The sequence below is a fragment of the Rhinopithecus bieti genome, unplaced genomic scaffold (assembly GCF_001698545.2).
Source record: "Rhinopithecus bieti isolate Rb0 unplaced genomic scaffold, ASM169854v2 scaffold_42380, whole genome shotgun sequence".
NCBI lineage: Eukaryota > Metazoa > Chordata > Mammalia > Primates > Cercopithecidae > Rhinopithecus > Rhinopithecus bieti.
The window spans coordinates 966,344-973,329 of NW_016818327.1; positions in this window are offsets into that span (position 1 = coordinate 966,344).

Here is a 6,986-nt window from a genome sequence, read left to right on the forward strand (position 1 = left end):
AAAAGGAGGAGGAAATACTCATGACAATTACAGTCCTCGTTTCTGCAGCTGGTCACATGGTTGTAGTTGGTATTGATGTCTACCATTTTCTACTGCCCATTCTGTATTCCATTTGCCCTCAGCAAACAGCTCAGTAGGTCATGTTTTTTTTCCTCATGGAGTGACTCAAACTTTCATTCCTGAAGGGTCTGGACACCATTTCACCATTCTATCAGTCCAGCTGCTTCAGGATGATGGTGAACATACTATTGAAAGCTTTTAAGGAATCTAGAAAACAATTTCATCTGCAGAAGCAGGTCTAAGTGAGAACTAAAAGCTTCCACTTTCATATTACTTACCACCTACGTTTAATGTAGCTTTATTATTCATTGTCTTCACTAACATAATTTTATTATTTCACCAGTTTTATTAATATAACTATTATTTTAGAAAACTCTTGCCCAGGACGATAGGAAGATAGTGGTTGTAAATAACTTTATCATTTGCTCTGGGACCTTCCTGACATTTTTTTCTTTTTTTTAAAATGAACATGAAGCTTAACTCTTCAAACCTCTTCTAGAAAATATCTTGATTCAGGCCGGGCGCGGTGGCTCGAGCCTGTAATCCCAGCACTTTGGGAGGCCGAGATGGGCGGATCACAAGGTCAGGAGATCAAGACCATCCTGGCTAACACGGTGAAACCCCGTCTCTACTAAAAAATACAAAAAACTAGCCGGGCGAGGTGGCGGGCGCCTGTAGTCCCAGCTACTCGGGAGGCTGAGGAGGGAGAATGGCGTGAACCCGGGAGGCAGAGCTTGCAGTGAGCTGAGATCCGGCCACTGCACTCCAGCCTGGGCGACAGAGTGAGACTCCATCTCAAAAAAAAAAAAAAAAAAAAAAAAAAAAAAAAAGAAAATATCTTGATTCATCTATGTCCCTGCAAAGCACGTGAAGTCATTCTTTTTTATGGTCGCAAACTAACACAGGAACAGAAAACCAAACACTACATGTTCTCACTCATGAGTGGCGTTGAACAGTGAGAACACATTGACACAGGGAGGGGAACATCACACACCAGGCCCTATTGGGTGTTGGGAGCAAGGGGAGGGAGAACATCAGGACAAACACCTAATGCACGCCAGTCTTAAAACCTAGATGATGGGTTGATGGGTGCAGCAAACCACCGTGGCACATGTATACCTATGTAACAAACCTGCACATTCTGCACATGCATCCAAGAACTTAAAGTAAAATAAAATAAAATTTTTTAAAAAAGAAAATATCTTGCTGTGTTCACCAGTTCTAATCTTCAAATCATGAGACACACACAATTTCAATCAAATACTTTACATTGAACACCATCTTTAACCAGTCTCAAGATCTCATAAACCTTCCAACTTTGCTGGAACACTAAAAGACTAATAGACAATGCCAGGTAGTGTTCTTCTTTTTTTCTTTTTAACTTTGTGAGGAATAAACTAAGCTTTACCTCATCATCAAGTTCTTTTGGTGATATTTATGGTGAACTAGTGTTTGGCGATCTTGGAGGCCCACCGAGATCTTATCAAGACCTCACATTACTGCAGCCCAAGACCCTCAGTCTCAAAATACTTCGCTCCTCTGAGGCCTCTTGAGATTTCATCTTGTATTGGGGCCTTGTATTTTTTTTCTTTTACTTTGGCTCTCAGAATTTTTTACTTTATTTCGTTTTCTAAGAATAAAATTTTTTTTTTTTTTTTTTTTTTGAGATGGAGTCTCGCTCTGTCACCTAGGCTGCAGTGCAGTGACATGATTTCAGCTCACTGCAAGCTCCACCTCCTGGGTTCACGCCATTCTCCTGCCTCAGCCTCCTGAGTATCTGGGACTGCAGGTGCCCGCCACCACACCCGGCTATTATTTTTTTTTGAATTTTCAGTAGAGACGGGGTTTCACCATGTTAGCCAGGATGGTCTCGATCTCCTGACCTCATGATCTGCCCACCTCGGCCTCCCAAAGTGCTGGGATTACAGGCATGAGCCACTGCGCCTGGCCAAGAATAAGTCTTTTAAAGTAACACTTTCATTATCTAACCATATTTGAAAACTTCCTATTCTTGCTGGAAATCTGCCCTATGACTAGTAATACAAAATTTGCCTCTGTATTTATCATTTTTGGTATGTGTCTATAAATGTCAAGTGCATGGGGAAGAGGACAGGTGTAGCTCCCATACGTCTGTTCCTGAAGCAGCATTGCAGACTGAGAAATTTAAAGGGTTTATATTCATGCTGGCTTCCTTTGGATGAAATTTGCTTTAGGTGATAGGTCACTTAGTAAAACCTCATGGGAAATTTCCTTAGTCTTGTTTTGTCTGGTTCCAAAAGACATCTCTTAAATCTTTCCACCTTCTGTAAAATTTATGTCAGTCACATTTGTAATTGGAGATATTCTGGCCCTCGGGCTGGGACCCCAAGCCACAAGGTATACAAGCAATATTTACAACCATCTATTACCACACTCCCATGGGTTCACTTCTGTCTAAACCTCTCTTTACTCCCCCTCTTGGCCAGACTCCTGCTTCTTGCATTTATCTATATTATCGCTCAAATTTAGGTAATTTCCTTCATAAATGGCAGTGATTTCACCAAAGATAACTTAGAATTACAGAAGTCACTTTACGGATTTTTTAAAAGAAATCAAAGATAATTTTTATTGAAGATATTAAATGCTAAGCAATGTAATTATACTGCATTTTAAATTCTATAACAACGATGTGAATTTGGTATTTTTATTGTTGTAAGAGCCCTTAACATGAAGTCTACCCTCTTACATTTTTAAGTGTATATAACACAGTATTGTAAATAGACATACAGACCAATGGGACAGAATAGAGCACAGAAATAAATCCACGCATATATGGTCAACTGATATTCAACAAGAGTGCCAAGAATACACAATGGAGAAAGAACAGTCTCTTTAACAAATGGTATTGAGAAGATTAGACATACACATGCAAAAGAGTGAAATTGAATCCTTATCAGAAACAAAACAAAACTCAAAATGGATTAAAGATGTCAAGGAAAACTGAAACTATGAAAACTCCTAGAAGAAAACATAGGGAAAAATCATGACGGTATTCATGACAATGATTTTCTAGACAAGACACCAAAAGCACAGACACCAAAAGCAAAAATAAAGTGTGACTATATCAAACTAAAAACGTGCACAGCAAGGAAACAATCAAAACAGTGAAAAGGCAATGTACAGAATAGGAGAAAATATTTGCAAACTATATATCTGATAAGGGGCTAATACTCAAATTATAAAGGGGAATTCTACAACTCCTATAACTCAATAGCAAAGAAGTAAATAACCATATTAAAAAATGGGCAAAGGACTGCAATATACATTTCTTCAAAGAAGACAGACAAATGGCCAACAGAGAAGAAAAGTAAAATTTTGATATGATCAAAATTGTTCATTTAAGAGGCATCTTAGAACAAAAAAGGAAGAAATCCCAAATATCCAATTGTGTGCATTTTTGATTGGTATAAAAATTCATCCAGAAGAAATTCAGATCCCCAAATTGCTTCCATAAGTGATTAATTGGCCAAGGCAAAAGAGAACTGTAAAAAACTTTAAATTATCTCTGACGTATTTCCCTCTAAATCACAAGTCACAACTCAAAGTCTTGATCCAACCACATCTATTCTTCCATCTTATGTTGCTCAATTCCTCTCTTCCTCTATTTCTCCCTCCAATCTGTTCTCTTTCCCTTCCAGTCAGTCAGAAACCATCTCGCCCAAATTCTGTTACTTCTTAAAATTAAACTGCTCTCAGAATAGGAAAATCCCTTGAGGCTGATTTTAAAACGTGGTCTCCCTTTGAAATGACAGTCATAGTCAAAGACTTTCCAAAATCCATATAGGATTGAAAAAAATTGCAGAGAAATTTAGAATTGTTGTAGGAATGTGTAATTCAGGGGTCCCAAATTTATATCGATTAGATCGTATGATAATGAGAGCATTAGATGCAAACGATTGCATGGAAAAGGCAGAATGGGAAAATCCTAAGGGTATCTCAAAACACCTCAAATTTTATAGGAAACCAAGGGGATTTACAAGGATTTACAGATGTTAGACAAAGCCTTTGGAGGTTATCTCTAAAACCTTGCCAATGAAAATGAATAGACCCTAACCCAGTTCTGCAAGCAAGGGAAGGATGAGTTCAGAAACTTTAAGAGATGAACTCTTAAGTACTCTTAGCATTCAAGAATAGTTACTCAAACAGGTGTAATTTAAGGTCTCTCTTTACTTTTTATAAATGGCCTTAAGACTGAAATTAGGGATTTGATATGTAAGCAAAAACTGGAGTCAAACATCATCCCACTTTCATATATCCAGTATCTGAATATTTTGGGAAAAAACTCTTTGAAAAGAAATAAAATAAGGATCAAAATAAATTGATGGCATTACAAATGAAGGACTAGGTGTTTCTATTTCAGTCATTAAACCCTGCAGGAGGGAGTTTAATGACAAAGATATTTAAAAGATAGGTAAAGTAAAACAGATAGGTACCTTCATTCTTTTGAAAATTATTTTTAAATTAAATTTTATTTATTTAGTTTTATTTTGTTAGAGACAATATCTCACCCCGTATCCCAGGCTGGAGTGCAGTGGTGCAATCATAGCTCACTGCAGCCTCCAACTCCTGGGCTCAAGTGATCCTTCCACTTCAGCCTCCCGAATAGCTATACACTTATTCTTACAAGGAAAAAATTTCTTTACATATTAAAGGAGAGCCTTAAATTTTTTTATTGATACGGGCATACAGTGAGTGGAATAATATTCCCCCAAAGATATCCACACCTTGATTCCTGGAACTTGCAAGTACATTATCTTACATGGAAAAGAGGGACTTCACAGATTATAGGGTAAAGACCTTGAGATGTAGAGATTATCCTGGATTATCTAAGTGAGTTTGACATAATCCCATAAACTTTATAAACAGAACTTTATCTGGCTGGAAGCAGAGGAGAGATAACACAGAAAAGAAGTTCAGAGAAATTTGAAGGTTGAAGACTCAGCTTTCCTTACTGGCTTTGATGATAGAGGAACGGGGTCACAAGCCAAGAAGTACTGGTGGCTTCTGGAAGCTTGAGAATGACCTAAAGCTCACAGCTAGCAAGAAAATTGGAGCCACACTCCTACAACCATGTAGAACTGAATTCTTAATATAACCCACATGAGCTTGGAAGCAGATTTACTCCCAGAGCCTCCGGAAAATAATGTAGCCCAGCCAACTGGTTGATTTTAACCTTATGAAATTGAGAGCACATAAGCAGCTGGGTTGCACTTTGCCTGGACTTCTAACAAAACTGTGAGATAATAAATGGATGCTATTTTAAGCCTTTAAGTTTGTGGTGCTTTGTTATAGTAGCAATAGAAAGTGTATACAGGGTACTAAAGTATCAACCCTAAACCCTACTGCTGGTATACAGCCTTTCTGTCAGAGTCAACCAACTGCCTGATGGGTAGATATCTTTAATAACCTTCAGATGCTTCCCATGTCCCAGCTCATAGCTGTCCCTCTTGGACCTTTAACCGAGAAATATGCTTTCCTCTTTCATGACAAAACCCCTACTGACTTGATAGGGATGAATTTACTGTGCAAATGAAACTGCCAGATTAAAGGTTCTTCTGAAGGTTTCTTCCTGGAAATCCCTGATAACTTGACTATTTCCTCTGTTAGTAAAAGAGTCATAGCTAATTTGGGCATGGGTACACTTCTTTCTAATCAAGCTTAAATGGAATACATCAAGGAGATAAAAAAAAAAAAAAAAAAAAAAAAAAAAAAAAAAACAAGAGAGAAACAGAGAGAAAGGACTCATCATACTCTCTACCAGTTCTTACAACATCCACCTCCTCTCAGTAAAAATCTTTGTCAGTGGGGCATATAGGTCATTGAACACCTCAGGTTCATACATAGAATAGAGGTTCTCTACTTTCCTGATGTACCGACCTCAAATGCTATTTTGTCTTTGGTGCCTCCTGAGCCTACATATTTTGTAATTGTAGCCCCGTGTTTCACTTTCTTTCTTAAGATGGTCAACACTTGTTTGCTTTTTGTCCTAAGACAATTAGCACTACAGCTAGATTGTTATTCCCAAGAAGTTTAAGGAGGCACTTTCCAACTTTCACAAGGCCTCAGCCAGAACATGAATGACATTATTTTTTTCTGTGAGTTTACTCCTACCTTATATGTGGATGATTTTTGTTATATTTTAAAGATGAGGTGAGCTGTAAGGTGGATTTCATTTATCTACTTACTGTTTTAGCTTAAGAAGGGCATAGGTTTCCAAAGAAGAGTTTCACTTTTGTAGAAATAATGTCTAGTCCCAGGACATGACTTACCTCAACAAGATAAATTCCTTATTCATGATAGACCACAAGCAGTTCAAAAGTTTCACAGGTCAGTAGTTAAGAAACAAATAAAACAATTCCTGAATTTGCTACTGCTAGCAATGTGTTTCCAACTTTTTGGAAATTGCCAAGCCTCTATAAGATTTAACTAAGTCCTAAGTAACTGGATCTAAACACGAGCAGACTTTTCTGAGGATTAACTCCTTAATGACCTCCCACCCTGGAATATCTAATTTTCATAAACCTTTATACCTATTTATTAATGAAAGATATGGACAAGCCCCTGGTGTTCTGATTCAACTTCATAGAAAATATCAAACCAATAGTCTCTTTCCTGACACGGTGGCAAAAGCCTACCCACTGAATCTAAGGACATTTGCCACAGCTACACTAATGGAGACTTCTACAACTTGGTTTTCAGTCTTCCTTATAATTGATAGTTCACCATTCTGTATAACCTTTTCTGATCACCGAAAATACACAACATTTATCAGCATATAAGCTTATATCCTATGAAATCCTTTTATTTTCTCCCTCACAAATTTCACTAATTGTTGAAATACTTCAAATCTTGCTATTCTTTTTTTACCTGAAAAAAAAAAAAAAAAA